Here is a 23,297-nt window from a genome sequence, read left to right as displayed (position 1 = left end):
CGGCCTGAGCCCGCTTCCTGCTGGGGTGTGTGTGGACCTGACCGAGCTGGGGCCCCGGCCGGCTGGGCAGGAGGGGACGGGTGCGCTGGCGGGTCCGCTTCGACTATTCTCCTTGCCCGCCGGGAGCGGGTGAGTGTCCGCGTCCATCCGGGCCGCTGGAGTGTCCGTGCCCCTGGTCCTCACTGCCCGGGTCCCCGCTCCCCCATGTGATCGGAGGTGTGTACACTAAGGGTCAGGAGCCGGGATGCGGGTGTGAGTGTCCGCGCCCCTGGTCCTCACCGCCCGGGTCCCCCTTCCCCCGTGTGATTGGAGGTGTGTACACCGCGCGGGTCAGGAGCGGGGATGCATGTGTAATGGGAAAGGGGCTGAGAAAGTACTGAAAGAGTTAAAGAGAAGTGTGTAAAATCACATTATGTTAATTTTTATATTTTAAGTGTGTCAAAGTCAGAGTTTATCATGCTTTTACTTTCTTGTCTTTAAAGGCATGCAATCATTTATTTTATACTTAAAATATGCTTCTCATCTTATCTCGTTTTCAAGTCAAAATACTGCCATGGTTGACATTTTCTCATAATATAGTGACAATCTTCAACATGTGTGAATATAAACTCATTGAAAAAATCTTGCAGCATTCCATGGTGAGTAGTCTTGTTAAAAATAATATCCGGGCCATTACTAAATTATTACAAAAATATAAATTTTTTTGAATCACTTTTAGAAGTTCCACACACACTGGTATTTTTAAAACACCAACCAGTGCATAGTGCTTAAGACCATTTAAGATGAAATATATTCAAACCTAAAACTTTAGAATACTCAAAAGGCAGGATAATGGCTGCTTTTTCATTGCAAATACATTTTTTCTTCATAAGTGCAAAATACGAAAGTATTCAGCTAAATTTTGTATATCTTTATTCAAAAAGTGAAATTAGAATATAATCTCCTTATTTCTTATATTAAGGCTATTTCCCATAAAAATTGGTATTTTTATCTGTAGGATCTTAATTGTCCATTCATTTGTTTTTTCTTTTGGTTTCTTTAACAGAGAGTGCATTCTTGTGTCTTTTTAGAGTTTTTAATTCTGCTAACTTATTCCAAGAGACTTTCTGACACTGATAGTAAATAAGGGGAGAGCCCTTATAGTAACTGTGCATCTTTTCATGTAGTCAGGATTTTTTTTTTTTTTTTTTGGATAACATTTTTTTACAATTTCCACTTGGTTCACAATATTATCCCATTATGACAACTCAATGAAAAATTGTAATCTGTTTACACCAAGACACTTATGTCAGCACAGTGTGCTTGATGATATGATTTTACATTAGATTATAATATAATTATTTTATTTGATTTACATATATACTAATACACATTTTATATATGTACACACATATATGAATATCTACTAAATGCCATTAATTTGCATGGGGTGGTAGCTGATAACATGTGATCTTTCTGACCATTGGCTATTCTTATGTGTGTCTAACGTACTTCTTAGAACAGATACTAGAACATCACACCTCTCATTATACAGTATTTTAAAGGTTATATTTTATTTTACTTATTTTTAAACATTTTTTATTGAGTAATAGTCATTTTACAATGTTATGACAAATTCCAGTGTAGAGCACAATTTTTCAGTTATACATGAACGTACATATATTCATTGTCACTTTTTTTTTTTGCTGTGAGTTACCACAAGATCTTGCATATATTTAAGATTCCACACATGAGTGATCTCATATGGTATTCCTCTTTCTCTTTCTGTTCTGCTCCACCTAGAATAACATTCTCCAGGAGCATCCATGTCTCTGCAAATGGCGTTATGTTGTCAGTTTTTGTGGCTGAATAGTATCCCATCATATAAATATCCCACATCTTTATCCAGTCATCTGTTGATGGACATTTTAGGCTGTTTCCATGTCTTAGCTGTTGTAAACAGTGTAGAGAAATCAGCTGAAAACCTTATGGGGGTTCTCTTGTAACTCACTCTGTTTTTCTCTTGCTTCCTTTTAGGATCATTTCTTTATCCTTGACTCTGGCTATCTTGATTAGGATGTGCCTTGGTGTGGGTCTGTTTGGGTTCTTCCTGTTTGGGACCCTCTGAGCCTCCTGTGCTTGGATATGATTCCTTCTTTAGGTTTGGGAAGTTTTCAGTCATGAGTCCTTCCCATACCTTTTCAATCCCCTTTGTTCTTTTTCCCCTTCTGGAACTCCTATTACGCATAGATTGGCACACTTTATATTACCCCATAGGTCCCATATATTGTTTTCATTGTTTTTTATTTGTTTTTCTCTCAGCTGTTCTGATTGGGTGCTTCCTGTTGTCCTGTCTTCTAGATCACATATTTGTTCTTCTGTATTTTCTAGTCTGCTTTGCACAGCCTTTAGGTCAGCTCTCATCTCAGACAATGAGTTTACTAATTCTGCTTGGTTCTTCTCTATAGTTTCTATTTCATTTTTGACATATTTTATATCCCTAAACCCTATTTCTTTTAGTTCCTTCAGTACTTTGATCACTCTTTTCTTGAAATCTTGATCTAGTAGGCCATCAATGTCTATTTCCTTGATCATGCTTTCAGGGGATTTCTCTTGATCTTTTAATTGGGAGTGGTTTCTCTGCTTCTTCACATTGCTCATATCTCTCTGGCACCGTGGCTTAAGGAGTATCAGTTACCTACTTAACCTGGAGATGGTGTGCCCTTAATGATTTGATCGAGAGGTCTTTGTGTCTTCGCCCTGCTTCGTGAACTCAGCTTGCTCTTTCACAGGCCTTCTGTTGGCGCCCTCATCTGTGCTGCTCTCAGTGGCTGTTGGCTAGCAGATTGTGTCCCCTCCTAACACTAGGTCAGGAGCTGAGCTCTTACCCAGTGGGCAGGCAGGTCACTCCCCCTCCTGATGCCACAGTCAGATGCTGTCCTCAGGGGGAGGCAGGTGGGCAGATCACACCCCATCCCAGCACCGTGGTCAGGTGCTGTGCCCTCTCCTGGTGCTGGTCACTCCGCTGCTCTGTGCAGCTGCCTGCTCTGCCTCGGGTAGGCGGTCTGTAGGTGGGCTTGGGAAGACCGCGGAACAGCCCCGCCTACGCTCTGTGCCAAATCTGAGCTCCTTGTTTCTCTTGGCAGCACAAGTTCTCTGAGGTGTCAGGGTAGAAAGATCCTCCCTGCCTCAGGCTATAAACAAGTCTCAGTCCTGCCTAGGAGGTTGTGGAGCCCCCACGTGCAGATTCAGGCCTCAGCCCCGCCCCCGCCCGGGCACTATGCACAGGAGGAGATGGTAGCTGTGGCTGAGCCCTGCCTCTCTTCTTGCGGGATGTGCCAGTAATGGCACAGGTCTGAGGAGACAAAGGCTAAAGCACCCCTCCCCCCAGGGCACATGCCTGTTTACAGTTTTGTTTACCTTCTGAGTTAAAATTTACCTGACAATGAGATGTATAAATTAGGCTTTTGAGGTTCATCCTTGTATCAGTAGTTGATTCTTTTTTATTGCTGAATAGTATTCCATTATTTGAATATACTATCATTTGTTTTATCCATCCTCCTACTAATAAATACTTAGGCTTTGGATATCTTTTTTTGCAAGCAAACATTTTTTTAAAAAATGCAAATATAATATACATGCTTAAATGTGAACACATCTTAAGTATGCAGCTCAGTGATTTTTCACAAAGTAAACACATCTATGTAACCTTCATCCAGTCAAGAAACAGAACATTGCTGTTCCACTTTGGGTTTCTTCCCAGATACTACGGCACCCCTTTGATGGACTCACCATCCTAAATTCAGCCACCATGGATTGGCTTTTTTGCTTTTGAAATTTTTGGTCCCATACTTTCCACTCAAAATTATGTAAGATTCATCCACTAGTGTTTTCTGTAAACTAGTATATTTATTTTTATTGCTTTAAAGTATACAACTTGTATGCATGTGCCACCACTTATGGTCATGTATTGTTGAAAAGTGTTTGGGTCATTTTCTATTTGGGGGTATAACAAATAGTGATTATGAGAATTTTCTGGATGTCCTTTGGTGCTCAGAAGTAGAAGTTTCTGAAGGGTACACACATGGGTTACCCTTGGTAATATGGTGTGTGTGTGTGTGTGTGTACACATATACACACACACATATACATATATAACTTTCATTCAAAAAGCCTATTTCCAAAGTATTTGTAAGAATTTATATTCCCACTGGCCATGTGTAAGAGTCCCCATTGCTTGTTGCCCTCACCAATGCTTCGTATCACTTAACAACTAACTATTCTAGTGGATGTCTAATGGTGTTCCAAGTGTGGGTTTAGTACGTATTTCCATTATTACTAAAGAGGTCAGCCCCTTTTCATAGCTTATGTGGATTGTTTTTGTGTGTGAGAAGCACCTGTTCAATTTTTTTGCACATTTTAATATTAAGGTTCTGCCTTTTTCTCCACTGGTTCTTGTTCTTTATATGCCCTAGATACAAGTCTTTTGTTGGATATAGGTATAGCAAATATATTTTCCCACCGTGTGGCTTAGCTTTTCACTTTCTTAATGGTATCTCTTGATAAAAATAATTCTTAATTTTACTGAAGTCCAACTTAAAACTCTTCTTTTATGTTTAGTGCTGTGTCCTGTTTAAGAACTCTTTGCCACTTCAAAGTCATTAAAATATCTCCTACACTATTTTCTAGATGCTTTATTTTGGTGGGGGATTAGGTTATTTATTTTAATGGAGGTACTGGGAGTTGAACCCAAGACCTTATGCATGCTAAGCACACATTCCACCTGAGCTTTACCCCCCCCAGATGCTTTGCTTTATGTTTCAAATTTATTAGATTTATAATCTATCTAAAATTACTGTTCATGTATGGTACAGGGTTTAATTCAATACTGTTCCATTGGTCTATATGTCTAATTTTAGGTAGTTATCACATAGACTTAATATTGTTTTATAATATGTCCTTTAACATTGTTCTTTAATATCATCTTGGCTATTGGCCCTTCACGCTTCTCTATGTATTTATAATCAGCTTGTCAAGTTCTACAAAAAAACAGTAACAACAATTAACTTTTGGGGATTTTGATGTGCACATATAAATCTTTGAATCAGTTGAAGGGTAACTGACATCTTTAAAATGTTGAGCCCTCCAATCCATAAATTTGGATTATCTCCCCTATACTTATTTTTATCACTGCTGTAACAAATTATCACAAATTTTGCAGCTTAAAGCAACACAAACTTATTGTTTTATGGTTCTGTAGGTCGTCAGGAACAGGTATCACTTGGCTAAAAATCAAGATGTCAGCAGCACTATGCCCTTCTGTAGGTCAAAGGAAGAATGTATTTCCTTGTCTTTTTCAGCTTCTAGAGTTCACCCACACTTCTTTACCCATGGCCCTTCCTCTATCTTCAAAGCTAACAGCTTTACAGCTTTCTAATCCCTCTTCCAAAGTCATATCTTTCTGACCACAGCTGGGAAAGATTTTCAATTTTTAAGGACTCCTGTTGTTAGACTAGGCCCATGTAGATAATCCAGGCTAATCTCCCTGTCTCAGAGTCCTTAACCTGATACATCTGCAAAATCCCCTTTGCCATGTAAAATAACATATTCACAGATTTCAGGATTAGAGCATGGATATAGGTAGGGGTCAGTGTGGTGCACTATTCTGTTTATCAAACTGTTTAACATTTGACGCTTTCTGACTAACGTACAAGATAGAAGACCCTGATCATGTTTAGAATGCTTCCTCTGCAAAATATTGGGCACTGAGTTTATTTGAAAGGACTGAAAATAATATTACCACAGGAATGGTTTTCTAATTCTACTGACATTTACTTACTTTATACTTAAATACCCAAAATGGTCAGCCAGGAGTGGAATCTTGGCAAATAAAATAAAAGTATAATTCAAGCTTTTATCACTGAATTTACTAGCTAATTCTATTTTAGAAACAGACAAAATAAAACAATTTAGAGTAAGTCTGCTTACTTATATATTAAGTGAACATAAAGTTTTAAAAGCATGAATGAATATGGGATAAAGTGAGCATCATAAAATGTAATGTTAATATTTAGTACCTGCAAATCAAACTCCCAATTTATAAACAAGTTCATACTGTATAGCACAGGGAACTATATCCAATACTGTTTTGTAGTAACTTATGGTGAAAAAGAGTATGAAAATGAATATATGTATGTTCATGTATGAGTGAAGCATTGTGCTGTACACCAGAAATTGACACAACAGTGTAAACTGACTACATATATATATATATTTGAAAGGACTATATATACCAAGAAAAAAATTAGATTGATAACCAACAAAAAAATCTGTCAGTAATATAATGCTAGAGACACTGAGACACAAAAGAAAATCTCAGGCATACATCTGTTTATAGAGTCATAGAAAAAATAGTGCCTATGCAAGTCCCTGATAAGCATGAGAAAATAGGAAAGGCAATATAAAAGTTCAAAATGCTTTGCTATGTAAGAGCCGCAAGATGACTCAGACACAAACTTATGTGGTCAAAATGTTTATATAATTAATGATAACTTAAAGTAATTGAGGACATCATTTTAAATGAGATTAAAATAGCTGCACCATTTTCATATTACTAAGCAAGTCATTTCTGTTTACAGTAGGTTTATATTATTTTTATATGTATTTATGTTTTATAAAGACATCAACTTAGATCCTGGCTGATAACTGACAGTAGAGCAACTGACTGATTTAAATGGGTATCATAGGCTTATCAGATTTCATATGCTTTAAATATACATTAGTTATTAGCTGTCAGGAAGAGTTCAATTTTCATTTATTCTAACATAGCTGTGTCACAGGCAGGTTACTCTGTATTTACAATGGAGGATCATGATAGATATAAAGATATCAAGTCTTATTGATCTTCATAGGGGTGCTTTTATAAGAAAAGGAGAATAAAATAAGAAAAATCTAAAATACTACTTTTTTTATAGTGTTCTAACAGTTTTATCTTTATTTTTATTTTTTTACTGAGTTATAGTCCGTTTACAATGTTGTGTCAATTTCCTGTGTACAGCACAATTTTTCAGTCCTTTATGAATACACGTATATTTGTTTTCATATTTTTTCACCATGAGCTACTACAAAATCTTGAATATATTTCCCTGTGCTATACAGTATAAACTTGTTTATCTATTCTATATATACTGTCAGTATTTACAAATCTTGAACTTCCAGTCTGTCCCTACTCACACCCTGTAAAATACTATTAAATCAACATATATTTATGAAGAACTATGAAAAATGGGAAACTATAAGTTGTTTCTTTAAATTGGAGCAAAGAGAACTACTTTAACTGGGAAAATAGTTAAAATCTGGCAAGTTTTATGATTTCATGTTCACCCCTGACAGCTTTTCTTTCCTCCTTTCTCCTTCAATCTTTTTTGGGCCTTCTAAAGAATTAAATTAAAAAAAAGAAAAAAAAGAAAGAAAGAAAGAAAAAAAGAAAATTAAGAAACAGCTTTGCATCTAAAATAACCTCCTAACTGGAAAGATTGTATACTTTGTGGAAAATTTACAGCTGCCAACTTATGATCTATGTCTCTGTCCACACTGCGTTACTTGTTAGGAAGGGTCTTAAAAAAAAAAAAAAGTAAAGAAAAATAGCAAATTATAATGGCTTTTACATTTTAAATTCTTTTCTATGTGTTTATAATCTGCTCTATCATGAGTTATTAAGATAAACATTATCAGCTATACTCTACTTTCCTATCATGCACATTGTGACTCTGAGAAGCACTCACGCTCTAACTTACCATCTGCAGGTGGTGTACAGGTTAATGCAGTTCTTTTGACAATATATGGTTTGTAGTCTAGTTGTCTAACTACTACATAATGGAAAAGATGTAGAACTACTGGTACCACTGCCCTCGGTCTCTGTCATTTACCTTAAACATACCTGGAAAAGTAGATTCAAAAACTCATTGTCAAGAACATTTTTCACACTCCAGATCTGATATTCTTCTAGAGTTAAGATGGCCATTCTGAAAGAGAAACAATATTTAAGAACATCTTAAATCTTCATTTTCTTATATTATTTGAATAAAATGTTTTATTAAACTTGCAATGGTCATTTGCCTAAAAGAAAACTAATGATTTAATGTAGATGCTATGTGTTCATCTAAAAGTAGGCCAGCAAAAATAAGTTCAAAAGTAACCAAACTCTGAAGTAGTGAGTCATAACGTGGGCAATTTATCACCAAAAATCTTCCTCCAGTAAGACCTGGGAAATAACTCACAGTATCTTCTGGTTCAAGGTGAAGTTTACTAACAGAACCCACAAAAGGTTCTGGGTAGAGAAAAAGGATTATTTACTAACTTTGAAAGCATTTTTCCAAACTCTCTGGATTATGCCCTTTGACCCTAACAATTTTCTAAGATCTTCTTTAAAACATCTGGCATTATTACACTTCTTAAGAGATTTAAAAGAACTAAATATATATAATAAATGAGTATCTATATTAACATTTCCTCAAAATAAAATTTAACATTACTTTCACAAGTTGAGTAAAGCAGTATTTTTTTTTTTTGGTGTCAAAGTGTACCAAAAATTACATTTATATACAGTAGACTATTTCTTGGGAGGCAAAAATATAACCAAATGCCTCTTACTTCATGTTTTGAACAATCACCTTAACAATCCTAGATGAATAATAATGTTCTTAGCTTTTATTACTTAGTTATATTTTTATTATTTAATGATTTATTATTTAATGATACTTAATATTATTTATTATTAATGATATTCATGTATTCATTCAATATATAATACCATTTATTATAAGAAAAGATTTTAAAGCACTGTGATGGTACTTATTGGCTTTCATGATGCAACTTCCATTAAAGTATATTAATACCAATGTAATGGTACAAAATAATGGGTAATATTGTCACAGTCTAGTCACCAGTGAATATGGGTAATATGTTTGGTTGAAAGGTCCAAATTCTATTCTAAATTTTTACCATTTCATTATTATGGTTACACGGAGATGGAGCAGCTAAATGATCTTTTTTTTTAATGTTCAAAAGTACAGTCATAAGAAGAAACTCGGTCTTACACAAAAATAGACAGCAATGATAACCTCCATACTTATCAAACACCCAGAAAAAAGGCGATGGAAATTGTATCTCTACATAAGGTATTTCCTAAAAGAAACTTTCCTATGTTTCTGTTTTCATATATACCAAATAGAAATGGCTACCTTAGTTTTGGGCAGAAAAGTAAATGAAGATGGTTATCTGAATTGCCAAACAAAGATCAAGCCCTGAAAAATTCATTTCTATTATTTATTTCTATTGAGTGTCAGTTAATAAGACTATGATGATTTCTTCTGGATTTGTGATTAAAAAAAATGTTACTTATTTTTCTAAGCCTGTATAAGACCACTATGGTCTACATCCTACCATCTGCTACTTGGTACATGTCAACATTTGAATACAAAGGGTCAAATTAACTCATATGTGTCTCACATATATGGATTATCTTCAGTTTCACAGGGATACATAGACATTAAGGCAAACCTATTATAATATCTTTAATAAATGTTGTGAAACTAAAAAAATTCAAGGCTTTATTCTTTGTAAAGTACATGCTCGTTTCTGCTATTATACAATTATTCTGGCTGCTATTAAAGAACTCAGGACAGACCCTCACCAATATTATTGAAAAAAAAATTTTTTTAAACAATATACACCACCCAGATTGAGATAAAAAATAATTTCCATCATCCCAGATATCCTATGGTCCTTCCCAGTTAAATCACCCATCTCCAAAATCACTATTTTAACACTTATTAACATTAGTTCTGTCTCTGTTCTAGAACTTCATATAAATTGAATTGTACAATGTGTTCTTTTATTCTGTGGCTTCTTTTGCTCAATATAAGTTTTGTCTTACCATAATGTATTAAAATGGGAGAAGTAAAGATTATAAACTACAGATGGCAAGGGCTGTCTCTACTTAATTTTTATAAAATGCCTAGCTTATAAAATATAATGTTTTTATGTAAATAACACTTAATGGAGTTGTTTAAAGGTGGAATGGGCTTTCTTTAGGGACAACTTGGAGGTATTGTAACGACAGGTCCAAATAAGCATTTAGCAGGCATGATGTAGAAGAGATTCAAGTATGTATACGTAAGGTATGTATAGCAATTCAGAATATAATGTATTTTTAGAAAAGAATAAATTAGTCTCTGCTAGACTCACCTTTGTGGTATCATGCGCATTCTATGTGTCTTCTACAATGTTGGATACATCCACGTGTAATTCCTTTAAAACCAGAAACCCAAATCAGTAGTTAGGAAGGAGAAGGTATCATTTTTATTAGCCAGTAGCTGAAGTATAAAGTATTTTCGGTCAAGGTTTTTCTTTTTTTTTTTTTTTTAATTACAGAAATAGATTGCTTGTTTACCTTAAAAATTTATGACAATTTTCCAGTGGTTTCATTGTTTTTTACATAATACATTCAGTTTATTAAATTTTCTAAGGCAAATTCTCTTCCCAATTTTGCATCTTTGTCTATGAATATTTTGAGTAGCGTAATATAGAACCTAGAAGTAGTAAGAAATCTTTATCTCACCCTCTTTTAAAAAATTCTTCACTCTATGTTCCTGTTGGAAGTTTACATGCAAGAAGATGTATGCAATCAGACTTTACCAGGATATCATCGGTGCAGTTGTCCTTCCAGACCTCTAAATGTGCAACCACGTGTCTCTCAGTTCAACCCTAGAAAGAACTCCGTCACCGTCAACATCAAATACCTTGAAGCAAACTAAACAAAAGAAACTCTTATGGAGGGAAATTACTTTCATATTCTGAAGTATAATACATTTTATTACAAGCTGCCCTAGTAAAATTACTTTGTTCCTCAAACAACTACATTCTGGATTAAGTTCTTATTTGGAGGACACTGTGTCCTTAAAGTCTTTTGAACTTGTAGGAATTCCTGTACACTTCACAAGTCTCTCTCCTTATATCACTAGCCAGCTTAGAGAACTCTATCCTTCACCTAAATCTAAAGTTAAATTTCTTGCAAACTGAAAAAGGGCCAAGTTACTATACAATATCTCACAGATTTTGAGAAGGTAATTCAAGCTTTTAAATTAATTTCTAATATTTAAAACTGATCACTTCAGAGTTGATTCTTACAATGCTGAAAATATTCCATCTACATTAAGAATCAACAAAAAGCTGGTACAGTAAGCCCCCTGTATCCATTGGTTCTGCATTCACAGGTATAAACAATAGATCAAATATATATATATATATATATATATAAAATATATATATATAACTTTCCCAGAAAGTTCTCAAAAGCAAAACTTGAATTTGCTATGCACTGACAACTATTTACATATCATTTACATTGTATTTACAAATAATTACATTGTATTAGGTATTACAAGTAACCTAGAGATGATTGAAAGTATACAGGATGATGTTCATAGGTTATATGCAAATACTATGCCATTTTACATAAGGACTTAAGCATCCATGGATTTGGTATCTGAGGGGGTCACAGAACCAATCCTCAGCAGATAATGAGAGATGACTGTATAAAGATTTTGCCGCTCCAATGTAATTAATGTGCACCCAATATTTTTGCCTAAGAACAATTTCAAATCTTCAATGAAGTTTATATACAACAAGCTAAAAATCCGAAATATCAGCACTTTGCTAATTAACATCAATATCAGAAAAATTGCTAGTTAGTCTAGTTGGTTAACTTCCACTAGTCCACTGGCAAAAAATAAATTAAAAAAAATTTAAGACAATAATTAACCTCAATTGAGAAAAAAAGACTTCAGCCTCTTTAATACCAGAACTTTAATGTGAACAAATAATCTATCACAAAGCCAGGTTAGAGTAATGGTATACTATCAGGGAAGATAAAAGAAATCTAAAGTTTTAAGATTAAATAATTATCTACTTCACACACCCGTGTAACAATTATGCTATTAAATTAACTGAGTGCATCACAGTACAACATTACTAAAGAATATTGAACTATTAAGTATCATACCCAAAATATGCAGTATTTGTGAAGCTGTATTTTACAAAGATGCAGAGATAATGACCCTAGTGAATATATAAGAATTAGGTTCCAATTAAATGTAAACTGCTGCATTTTCCTAACCAAATATATTTAAGATTTATTAATGTAATATGCTTATAAATTATGCTATAATATTTTAGCTAGGTTTAAAAGATAAATTTAGTATTTAATAAAATTGTTTTATCATAAATTTAATTTTGCTAATAAAATATCAATATACACAGTGCTAGAAAATAAGTTGGAATTCAAGTTAAGCAAGACAAATTTTCTATATAGACTACCAGAAAATATTTTCTATATGCTTAACATTCTCAAACACATCATGAATGATGTAGTTCATTTATCATGAATTGTATATTCATCTGGAAAATCAACCATTATTAATAAAAAAGATCTTAAATTACTCCACAGTAAAAAAGAACAGATGATTGAACCTTTACACTGACCTCAGTAAAACCTCAGCAAGAGATTGCTATTTGCCAAAGGGATGAAAATTCAAGCTTTAATCAGATGATTTTTTACATGAATGGATGCTAATTTTTTTCTCTGTATAGCTTCCAAATTTTGTGATGTTTAACACACTTACATTTCTGTCTTTCAGCCAGAGGTCCTCTGCAACAAGCTGATAACCCACAGGATATCTCCTTAAAATCTATGTGGCTGTCATGATTTTCACCAAAAGCGTTAAATAAACCTGTAAAATAGGAACACAGAATAAATCACAGCCAACAAACTTCCTGTTAATAATGACATGCTTATGAAAGGAGGCATGACTCGCATAAACTGACTTAGTTTTTAAAAGTTATCAGTAGTTTCCACTGTCTTAGGAAGTTTTTTTTTTCCCCCCTGGCATAATTATAACCAAAATTTAACTTCCTAGAAGAAAATACTATCATTTAGTGTTTGGTTTTGTCTGCCTACCTGTCTCTATCTTATATTAATTCCAAAAGTCTAAAGTGATTGTAGAATGTAAAAAATAAAAGTATATTTTAAAAATGTAACTGGAAAAAAGTCAGAGACCACAATTATCCTAATTTGGAAAGACTAAGAAGAAAAAGGAAAAAAGAAGAAGAAAAGTTGAACTCTATCAAAAATATACTGTGTTGTTATTAACAAGCTTCATACAGCTCCTTCATGAAGCAAAGAAAACTAACACACTATATTATAAGAGAAAGAAATTCTGTACTGCAGTCTTCATTGTACCACTTAATCTGTATACATAAATATATTAAATTTCAGAAATAAAGGGCAATTTATAATCTAATCCTGTGGATTTTAAACTTTTCATAAAAAATAAGTGGAATCATTTTGTTTTCAAATGAAATGATTTCTCAATCTCTAATTCTAAAAAGGTAAAAACATAACTGCACTGCTGAAGTGGAAGCCCTGTCTGTTCTAGCTCCCCTAACAAATATTTCTAAAACACACTAGAAACCTGAAGAATACAGACTATTTCAAGAATCTAATTCTGTGCCCTCAAAGAGCAGAAAATTGAAGCTAAGAAGTAGTTAAATGACTTGCTAAAAGTAAGAAATTTTTTTAAAAAGGTCTGAATCAGAAGCAGAACCCAAGCTTTCAGATTTCAAATACAGTTTTTGTGATTATCACCCACAACTACTCCTTGTAAACCTCATTTAATTATATATATATATATATATATATATATATATATATATATATAGTAGTGAAAAGTTTAGAGCTAAGTGGGGACCTTAGAGATGGTCTAGTCCAGTGGTTTCTTAATTTTTTAAGGGTGGGGGAAGGATACAGCAGTGGAACCTTCTTCTATATAAAAGAAATACAATAGACATTACTCAGCTGAGGAAGAGGTGGGGTCATGTGTGGAAGCTAGAGCTTTGCCTATTCAGTGTCCACCACCCTGACCTTGCACCAGATGCTGAGGCACCGCACTGGAGCACAGTTTCATAATGATTTTCTTGGTCAAATCAATTTTATATATGAGAATATTCAGGTGCAGAAAGGTAAACAAACTTACACAAGGCTCCATAGGTGGAACAAGGCTCACGTGTTTAGCAAAGAACATTTGTAGAAAATAGGATTCCCACCTTCACTCAGAGATGGACAAATTGGTGGTGAAGCCAATGGGCCAAATGTCTCTAAATCAAGTCATCCAGTTCAGGATTGAGCCCTCAGCAACCAATAGCATTTCTCCAGATGAATGATGTCTGATTCTTCCACTAACAAATCAAACAAGATTATAAAATCTCACTCTTCTCTTCTGGACAATTAATTAGTTCATCCTGATAATGTAACTTCTAAAGATACATTTTAATTTCCCAGTTAAACTGTTAAAAATCTACCTAAAACAAAAACTCTGAAAGACAAATATATTGTATATAAAGTGGCATGAAAATTAAATTCAAATTAACATAAAAGAGGCTTTAAAATGGGAAAAAAACTTGCAATTTCCCATTAAGCAGGCTGTTTAATTCCAACATGTAAAATAATAAACTAAGATATTTATTTTTTGCTTCCCACACTTTTATCTGTATTCACTTTGGTGATTTTAATCTCTATCTTGGATTTGAAAATTCCTGATCATAGTCTCTCCTGGCTACACAGGTAACACACTAATAGCAGAATCTATGTTTGAGTTATCCTGTCACTATGGTAACCATTTACACATTTAATACTTATTAAATAAATGTACAAAGGGGATAGACCTAAGCTTCTCCTTCTTGGCCCTAAAATTCTTACTACCCCTCCTATAAAGGCAGGAGCCTCCTCTGTAGGACAGAGTGTAAATGTATCTCCTGAGAAGGATTCCCCAACAAGGGCTGTCTTTACAGCATGCTTTTAGATAAGATGTTTTTATGGGACATTTCAATAAAAGGATCAAGGACCTAAGCTTCCCAGTATGGTGGGAGTTGTGATGGGCATGGGAGGATGCTCACTTGGGAGGATGAGATGTTAAAGACACTAACAGTGAAAAGGACAGGGCAAGATGAAGGGCGATTGGGAAACAGGACCACAGAGATGTGACATCTACTTCCCACTGTCATCTAAGTGATACCTACTTGAAAGAAATATTTTTACAGTTAAATTCTATAATGGGGGGTTATTTAAATGAAGCACACATATACTCAATGAGTAGATCACATAATTTTTAGAGATTCAGAGTGCATTAGCATTTTCAGAGTACTTTTTACATCAATAACTAGTATTTATAAATTCCTGTGCGCTAAATAATTATGTGGAATTGTTTCCATTTTGCTTTTAGACTTACTACAGCTTAACCTATTCAATGCACTGATACAGAGTAATTTTTCTAATGAATAAAAATGATAATATACAACCTTGTTAAAGATTCTTTAATTTCTCCATCACCAGATTTATGAACACTTAGGCCTATGTGTCAGGCCCCATTTCTTGCCAGCTTTTTCACCAACACCTTACATTTAGGTTATATTGCATTACCCAGAGGTCGGGAAATGTTCTTTCACACATCCATGTCTTTATTAGGTCCTGTGTCCTCTGAGGAGAAACCTTCTCCCCACTTTCACATCCTTCCATTTTACAGCCTAACCACTAATCCTTCTGTGAACACCTTCTAGTGCTTTCCAACCTCACCAGCTACCCCAGGGTTTTAACTTCTCTCCTCCACAACTGTCCTCCACTGTATATAGTATCCAATATTCAAGTGAAGTATGAGTCCTCATTTACAGGTCTGTGGCCTCTCTAGATTATAAAGTATTTGGATTCAGAAACCTTGTGCTTCTATCACTGTAGCTGCTAGAATTCATTTCATAGGACCTGATACATAGTAACCACACAATAAATACTTGCTGAATGAATGAATGAATGAATGAATAGCCAAGGCAATCTTCACAGCCAAGGCTTCCCCATCCCAGCTCAGTATTCTTTCTGTTATATCAAAGAGACTCTGCCCCATGAAACAATAGACCCTGCACATTTTAACAAATGTATACAACTATTAGGAACTATTATTAGAACAGAGACTAGCACTACTGTTCTCAAAGTTATGTCACATAAGTAGTGTATTAAAGCTCATTCTGATTTGTTATTTATACAAATCAGCTATGTCTGTCACCAGTTTAAATATTAGTAATTTAGAAAACAAAAGTTATTGATTTATCCACTCATCAAAAAACATTATGACAGATCTACTTACATACCTCTTTTGTCAGTTTATATACCAACTGGAAAAGAAGGGGTGTACAGTCAACTCTGAGAGTATAATTGCCTGCAAAATAAATAAGAGAGTATTTTAATACCTCCAAATGGACTTCAAACCTGTATTTAATTCTAACTTTATTTTCTAATTATAAACAAGATATAACAGATTTCAAATTGAAGGCATCATTCCTGGAGAATTAAAAATAGGGTGGACCCTACAGATTATCATATTCAGTGAAGTATGTCAGACAGAGAAAGGCAAATATCAAATTATATCACTTATATGTGGAATGTAAACAAACAAAAAAATGATACAAATGAACTTATTTACAAACCAGAAATACATTCACGACATAGAAAAGAAACTATGGTTACCCAAGGGGAAAGGGGGAAGGGAAGAGTGATGTTAGGAGTTCAGGACTAACAGATATACACTATTATATATGAAACAGATAAACAACAAGGACCTACTGTATAGCACAGGGAATTATATTCAGTATCTTATAATAACCTATAATGGAAAAGAATCTAAAAACTGTATATGTATATGTATATGTATATGTATATGTATATGTATATGTATATGTATATGTATATGTATATAACTGTGTAACTTCGCTGTACACCTGAAACTAATATTACAAATCAAATGTACTTCAGTAAAAACAAATAAATAAAATTTTAGAATAGATAGATAGGTAGATAAATAGACAGACAGACAGTCTGGCTAAAACTTAAACACAAGGTGGAAATAACTCTTCAGGAGCCAGAGAGGCTGCAGCACACACTCAGGATAGGAGACTGCAGAGGCAGACTCTGCTGCTAAGGCCGCAGCTCCTGCAGTAACATTAAGGGCTATTGCTCATTATGGCAGCAGTACCTAGGGGTCTTTGGCAAAGGAAGTGGTAAGGCCATAATGTTCACGTTTTTATTCATTCATTCAATTCAATATCAAGACGTTAGACTAGAGCGTGTCAGTAACTAACATGTATCCTGTGACACTTACCTAGAAATGACCATAACACGATGAAAGCCTACAGATGCACATGCCACATGTCAGGGTCAAAAGGAAGTCTGTAGTGGGTGCTTATTTCAGAGTTGGTCCAATGCATACAGGAACTATTTCTGTATGAAATACTTTAGCCCAACTTTTAAAAATAGCTCCACAGGAAGAATGTCAAAAGTACTAAAGTTTTAAGTAGTAATCCAAGATAGGCAAATGGTAAATATACTAAAGAAATTAGGATCAATAGCTTAGTTATGAATCATATTGATTCATTTGAATCATAATAATGTTCTCTCTGGTAAAATGGAGAAATGGAGGTATTATTGAGGCATCTCATAGAAAGAGGATAATCCTAGTTTATGAGTTGGAGTTGACAGACTTAAATACTAGTATACTATTTAATGACAATCTGAAATAAAATTTACCTTCTGTGCATGAGTCTGCATTGATATATGCAACCTCTCTCTCCTGGAGTGTTTTCACATACTCCTGTAGTTGAAGCAAAGCAGTCACTTAACTCACGGCATTTACAATTGTGGAAATACAAGCAAAACAAATTAATTCAGTAAAAGAGTGGTTTGCAGATACCATTATAAATCAAATGCCTATGCCTTTGACCATAATTTTAAGAAAATGCCATTAACTGGTTAATAATACTAGTGCAATTAAAACAAGAAAGAAAAATATTAGTGATGCTGTAGCCACTGTTCATAGCAACAGCAGGGAGACCCAGAGGAAAACTGTCCCTGATCCCCTGCACCATAATATGAAGGGGTAAGGCTCGGAGATGCTCAGCCTCACCCTGGATCTACTGGAAGAGAACTGCTCAAAGTAAGGCCTGGAAATCTGTATTTTTAAAAGGTGTCCCTGGCAATCCTTACAGACATTAAAGTATGAGACCCCTTGACGTTGGGGATCCAAGTAACTTTACCATATTAAAAGTGAGGAAGTTGGAAATTTGATTTATCAAGAATTTTTTGAAAGAGAAGATATTGATGAAAAAGAAAAAGGAGGGGATGATAGAGAAAAAACTAGAGGGAGAGAAGAGTGGCTATTAGGACAAAGACAAGACATTTCTCTCTCACACATACATGCACACACGCACACACATTCTAGAAAAATACAGCAGAAGAAGACTAATGCCATCATACACATGGGAATATGCGGAGAGAGCTCTTTTCTTCTCTCTGTTTCTCTCTCTCTCTCTAGCTTGCTACCTTATAAGAGCAGTTACAGTAAAAACATTTAAAGCTGTGACTGGTCATCCCACAAATGAGAATTCTCACCTCTGCACTTGGCCACACGGGATAGATGACAGCTGATTCTGCTGCAGAGTTTCCATTATGACAGAGCTACAGTAGAAATAAAAAAGATACCTTAACTATATGTAAAGGTAAATGTGCTGCTGAATATGATCAAGAAGCTAGTAGAAAATGGGAAACAATATTCAAATTGTCTTTTAATTCAAATGAATTTAAATTAATGCAAGGCATATTATCTTGTGTCTTGGATTTATTTTATCTGTATTCTAAGCTGCTTAAATTATAGAAAGACACATGTATTTCTATATACATGTATTCACAAGAAATTACATATTTCTAAAAGTAAATGACCTTAATGAATAAGATCTGATTCATGTAAATAAGTGTATTATGAAATGCATGTTCATAACGCCAACATAATAATAAGACTTTGCAATATACATGGAATCAAATATGATACAAGTAACTGTGATTTTATTCCCATACTTATTTGATTCATATTATTATTTTAAAGTATGCAGAAATGAGTCAGAAGGAAAGCATTTTAAAAACCAGACACAATGATAAGAAAGATATGATATTCTTTAAACCAATTCTATAAAATTTGGACTCATAAATGATGAACAAAACAGAGGATAGTCACAGGAAAGTGCTTTTTGGTGCACCTGCCTTTAAAAAAATACACAAGCCTACCTTGAACATGTAAGAACTTAGAGTTACTGGACAGAGAGCCTAAGGGAAGAAGATGAAAGAAGGGGGCCTATGAGAGACACTTTAAAATAAAGCATTAAGAGCCAGTGACAAATGAAAATTAATCATAATTGAATTAAAAATAAATCCTTGAAATTTTAGAGTAATTCAATTTACAAAATCAATATATTATACTTCCCAATCAGGCACTTTTGTAAATGGTAAAATATACGTATGGTTACAATTTAGTATGGAATCCATAAAGGAGAGACTATAATCAGAGTATAGTCATCTTAAAAGAGCATGTTGTTTTCCTAGACAGAAGAAATCCAAGGAAACTGTAAAAACTTGAAAATTAATGCCAAGGATCTATATCAGATTTTCAATAAGCTAATTCACTTGTCAGAAGCAGCTTCCTAGGTTTGACTATTTTCTGAGCTTACAGATTTTACTTATCACAAAACAAATATAAACAGAAACTAAAATACTTTAAAAATAATGAAAAAATTGGTTTGTACTTAGTAATTAAGAGGTTGCTCTGTTTTGCCAAACTGATGTAAAAGCAAAAACAAACTCTATTTCTTAAATTTTCTTGAGTATTTATCCAAATTAAAACAATATCAGGTAATGGAACACATCTGTGATTACCCTGAGTTACATGTTGACCAAGAAGATACGTTTTCTGTCTTAGTTACCTCAGCCCATTTGTGGAACCCAGAAGTCCAATTTTTTCTTCATCCCAGCCGGCAAAAATGGTAGTTCTTCTTGGTCTCCAGCCTGTAATCATTGTTAACATACATGGTTAGGTACATCTGCCTAAAAACAAAGGAAAATTCACTCAAGTCACTTTCTGTCATCACTTGCCAAGGAAACATTATTTACCTCTACTAATCAGTTTTCCAAAATTCTGGACAACTTCTTATAAATCAGCAGTTCCACTGGTTAGGTCAATACCTCCAAATACCCAGAAGTCCTGATGATCTCCCAGAATAACACACCTATCTGGAAAGGAAGGCATTCAAAAGAATGACAACTTAGAATGTATTACAAAGAGCAGTAATTTATGTTTTTAAATTAAACTTCCTCCTGCTTGAGTTTCCTCCATAGAAAACCATCAAGGTAGTGTCTCCTTTTAGAATTTACCTTTTTTTCCCCACATTTAATTATATCACATCAACCAGGAAAAAAATATTAAGAGTTTATTAAAATTTATCTTCTCTTACTCCTGTAATCTTTGTAAAAACAAAATGTTTTAAGACATTTTAAAAAATTCACCAACTCACCAAGTTTCACAGATCCTCAGGTAGTTCTGATTACATCGTAAATGCTTGTGATTTTCTTGATGTTATTTTAACCTTCCTAGAATTTCACAAAGGGAACAAATTACTTCACATACAGCATTATGTCTAACAGGTTCCTTTCAATGTTTTGTTATAAGTCTCAGAAGTACAGAAAACTGTTTAATAGGATGATAAATTCCCATATGCCCACCACCTAAATTCAATCATCGTTAATACTGTTGAACTATTTGCAAGCGAGTTGCACAAATCATGACAGTTCTCTCCTATGTATTTAAGAATGCACCTTATGGTGAAGTTAAAAAAAAAAAATCAGTATTTTATATTTTTCCTCCCTCATAACTCTATTGTTGGTATTTATTTAAACTTCAAAATTATTATTCAACGTGAAAAAGAATCTTGTTCTTAGCATTTTTTTTTTTTTAAAAAATGTGTATTTGTCCATTTAGAGCTCAAATCAATTAAGGGATATAAGCCCCAGGTGCTTTTTTTGATATTTTGACCAGGGAAAATTTCTGTTTCTGACTTTTCTCTTAAACTGTTACTGAAGCTACATGCTCTGTTTTCCTTGTGTCTGCATGTGTCTGTTTATAAATCACATTTGTCATTGTGTACCTCTAGCAGGTATTAATACATGAGATAATAAAGTCTCCTATGTTAAAGGAACTCCATTCTAGTTGAGTTAAATAAAGACTTTTTAAAAAAAAATTCTTATAAAATAAAACTGAACTTCTAATACATTAAGAGTTCTGAAATTTTAAAACAAGCTTCTTACAGAACTTATAAAATACTTGCAGAATCCAAATTCACATTGCTAAGGCATATCATTAACCAACAAGGCTCATTTAACCATTTTAGTTTAATAAAAACAGCTATCTCCTCTCTGATTCATCAGTGTGAAGTTTCCCTTTCCCTCTACATTTCAAGCCAGTCAAACTAAAGTTCTGATCATGCCATGCTGTTTCCCAACCCTGCACAAGCTGTCCTCTGCAGCTGGCGTTTACTGCCTGTCTTGATTCCTTGGAAATCTTACTGTTTGTGTAAAATTAAGCTCAATGAGCACCTGTTCCGTAGTCATGCCTCCTTAACACCAGTGCTGTCTGGGGTTAGTAACAGTAACGACTATGATGGTAAGCGCAGGGGGCCATGTAGCAGTTAAGCGTTCACCACTGTGACCATCTAACCCACCCCCACAGAAGTGACCAGTGAACTTCTCTCCTTTCCCCCTTCTCTCCTACTCCTTCCCTTAAGTTAACCTAGGGTTTTGCGTGCATAGTGTTTTGACAGTTATCTGAAACACTGTTTTAAACCGTCAGTTGAAAAGGGAAGACAAAATGTTACACCTGGCCCGGAGGAGGAGAGGTGTGGGAGTGGCCCAGAAGAAGCCGAACGGGACGCGCGGCCTCGGATCACAACACAGCACCGTTCCTTCCCGAGATTCGCAGCCGGGAAAGCAGAGGCCTGGGGCCCGGACCACCTCGGGGCCTTCAGGGGCCTTCAGGGGAGGCCAAGGGAGGGACGGAGACCCGCGCAGGGCTGGGGAGGGGCCAGCAGGGACTCACCGTCTGTGCAGCGGCTCCTGACCCACGGCTGGGCAGGCGGCGGTGGCGGTTGAGGCTGCGGTGCCGGCTGAGGCGGCGGTACCGGCTGAGAGGGCTGAGGTGGCGGCGGTACTGGCTGAAGGGGCTGAGGCGGCGGCGGCTGCGGTACCGGCTGAGGCGACGGCGGCTGCGGTACCGGCTGAGGCGGCGGCGGCTGCGGTACAGGCTGAGGGGGCTGAGGCGGCGGCGGTACCAGCTGAGGCTGCGGCGGCTGCGGTACCGGCTGAGGCGGCGGTACCGGCTGAGGGGGCTGAGGCGGCGGCGGTACCGGCTGAGAGGGCTGAGGCGGCGGCGGTACCGGCTGAGAGGGCTGAGGCGGCGGCTGCGGCGGTTGAGGCCGCGGTGCCGGCTGAGGGGGCTGAGGCGGCGGCGGCTGCGGTGCCGGCTGACGGGGCTGGGTGGGCGGCAGTGGCGGTTGAGGCCGCGGGTCCGGCTGAGGGGGCTGAGGCGGCGGCGGTTGCGGTGCCGGCTGAGGCAGCGGCGGCGGCGGTGGCGGCCGCTGGAAGGACTTGAGGGACTCGAAGGCCTTCGCCAGCTTTTCCAGGGTCGCCATGGCGGCCTCCCGCCCCGCGGGGTCAGCCCCTGGAGTCGCCGGGCCGACCGGCGGCTCTGGTCAGCAGCGGTGGCAGTGAACGGGGCTCGGGGCCGCCAGCAGGTGCGGACCCCAAGCGCGCGGCCATCTTGGAGCCGTCCCGACAGCCCCCGCGGCCCTGCGTCCTGCCACGCTCCGCCGGTGGGGCGGGGCCGGGCCGCCGGATTGACAGCCGGAGGCAGCGGCCTCCGCCAATGGCTGCCGCGCCCGCCCCTTGGGCCCAAAGAGCCGCCAGGGCTGCTGGAGTCACTGCGTTCTTCCCGGCGAGGGGAGAGGGGTACTGCACGGAGATCGGGAGGGCGGTTCAGGGGCGGGGTTGCGTGGCACGGCGAGGAGGGTGGGGAGGGCGGGGTGACTTGTGATTGAGGGTCTCTCTCAGCGAGGGGCGTTCCCGGACGACGCCTAGCGGGTGGCAGGGAGGCGGGGCAGTGGGCTGGGAGCCCGAGACCCCCGCGGGGCGCTTGCCCACCCCTCGGCGCGGGCTGAGGGCCGGCTCGCCGGACAGCCTGCTGTAATATGCTGACTGTTATATATTTGGCCTTACCCTTGTTAGTTGCCTCAAATCACTCCTTGTTCACCTTCATGATCATTACCATAGATATACTTCTTACAAT

The 23,297-nt window shown here is 36.6% G+C and overlaps 2 long non-coding RNA genes across 5 annotated transcripts; both read right to left on the bottom strand.

Annotated features, from left to right (window-relative positions):
• Positions 1 to 1,526: 1,526 nt before the first annotated feature.
• On the bottom strand, positions 1,527 to 16,325 carry LOC141577424 (uncharacterized). Of its 2 annotated transcripts, XR_012506288.1 has the most exons (6): positions 16,234 to 16,325; positions 14,143 to 14,274; positions 12,663 to 12,770; positions 10,678 to 10,792; positions 10,228 to 10,290; positions 1,527 to 8,003 (listed from the first exon to the last, which is right to left on the bottom strand). It is a non-coding gene; the product is annotated as an uncharacterized LOC141577424 (long non-coding RNA). The 2 variants fall into 2 exon arrangements; XR_012506289.1 differs by lacking the exon at positions 10,228 to 10,290.
• Positions 16,326 to 17,664: 1,339 nt separating this feature from the next.
• Positions 17,665 to 22,192, bottom strand: LOC141577357 (uncharacterized). 3 transcript variants are annotated; one of them, XR_012506232.1, is made up of 7 exons: positions 22,053 to 22,192; positions 20,476 to 20,551; positions 20,075 to 20,190; positions 19,888 to 19,969; positions 19,196 to 19,234; positions 18,527 to 18,592; positions 17,689 to 17,729 (listed from the first exon to the last, which is right to left on the bottom strand). It is a non-coding gene; the product is annotated as an uncharacterized LOC141577357 (long non-coding RNA). The 3 variants fall into 3 exon arrangements; XR_012506233.1 differs by lacking the exon at positions 19,196 to 19,234 and having other exon boundaries at positions 17,665 to 17,729; XR_012506231.1 differs by lacking the exon at positions 17,689 to 17,729 and having other exon boundaries at positions 18,268 to 18,592.
• Positions 22,193 to 23,297: the final 1,105 nt, after the last annotated feature.

Source organism: Camelus bactrianus, chromosome 4 (genome assembly GCF_048773025.1).
Source record: "Camelus bactrianus isolate YW-2024 breed Bactrian camel chromosome 4, ASM4877302v1, whole genome shotgun sequence".
In the NCBI taxonomy this organism is placed as follows: domain Eukaryota; kingdom Metazoa; phylum Chordata; class Mammalia; order Artiodactyla; family Camelidae; genus Camelus; species Camelus bactrianus.
The sequence above is the reverse complement of the archived record's forward strand: the minus strand, read 5'-3'. Positions and strand labels throughout refer to the sequence as shown.